The sequence below is a fragment of the Nyctereutes procyonoides genome, unplaced genomic scaffold (genome assembly GCF_905146905.1).
Source record: "Nyctereutes procyonoides isolate TBG_1078 unplaced genomic scaffold, NYPRO_anot_genome, whole genome shotgun sequence".
Classification (NCBI taxonomy): domain Eukaryota; kingdom Metazoa; phylum Chordata; class Mammalia; order Carnivora; family Canidae; genus Nyctereutes; species Nyctereutes procyonoides.
The window spans coordinates 32,089,587-32,090,886 of NW_026575121.1; positions in this window are offsets into that span (position 1 = coordinate 32,089,587).

Here is a 1,300-nt window from a genome sequence, read left to right on the forward strand (position 1 = left end):
GGGGATAAAAATACTCACGAGCTGAGATCCAACATGAAAAGTTCTTAAAGAAAAGTACATTTTTACTGTGGAATTATAAAGCCCAGGAAAAGTAGGGTGTATAATGGGAAAAGTGACAGACCCTTGACTCTATAGTCAGGATGGTACCATTATAATGAGAGAAACTATTGCTTGGAACCAGAACAGCTATATTCTTCTCTCAGCTTCCACAGTCCCCACACCCCTGGAGTACCATTCGAGACAGTGATGAACTGTGGTCTCAATTCCCTTATTAGCTGTAAGACCTAAAAATTATATGTGCAATTAAAAGGCAAAATGCTGATATTACTCATAGGAAGCCCTTTGTACATTAGCAAGGTACAAAAGTCTGCTGACACTTTGCAACAGGGATAGTCAGCAGGGCAGAAGATTAATAGAGCCTCATAAATTTGCAGGGTGAATACAGTAGATGGGGCAAAATAAGCATGTTGTATTAGAGATAAATAAAGGGCATGGTCAGCTTGACAAAACATTTAGCAAGGAACACAATCAGTCCTTCTACACGATTTGCTTGGCTGGCATTAGTCCGTTTTATATAACTACGCACAATTACCCCACGGCAGTCGCTGTACATGTCACAAAGGCCTCCAGCATGACCACGATGAGGGGCACTGGGAAAGCCACCAATTCTAATGGGTTGCACATTATGTCACGCTGCCCTGACCAGTTACTTTTCTCATTCAAAGGCCTTGACAGCAACTGTGGCATCGCACTCCTCAGGCCACTGTTCTCCTGGGGTGAATGGGCTGCAATCTCATTTCTTTGTGCTTGGATCACTTGAATGAAAACAAGGGAGAGAACTAAAATTCCAAAGCTGAACAGTACAGGAGAGACCCTGTCAAACTACTGGTCATGATTATTTCTGGAATTTCTGGGATGGGAACCGGTTTCGTTTTTAAAAAGAGACATGTCTAATGAGTTAATTAAATTGAGCTCTCTCCACTCTTTTCTTGTGATTGCCAGCTTATGAAATGCAATTTGTTTTTGCATGATATGTTCATTAGATATAGGGGGACCTCAAAGGACTTCAAATTTACTTTCTCTTTGAAATGATTCCCAAGGGAAGAAGCTTATTTTAATGCCAATATTTGAAAAGCGATGTGAAAATTCCTCTTGGGAGTAACCTGCTTTGCAAGGATTTTGCTGTTTCCTGGTTTCAGTAGAGTTTATCTCCTCCAAACTGCAGATGGAATATTCATTGAACAAAGGCCTCTACCCCACTATGTGCCATGCTCGTTAAACACGCAGCAGGGTCCAGTGC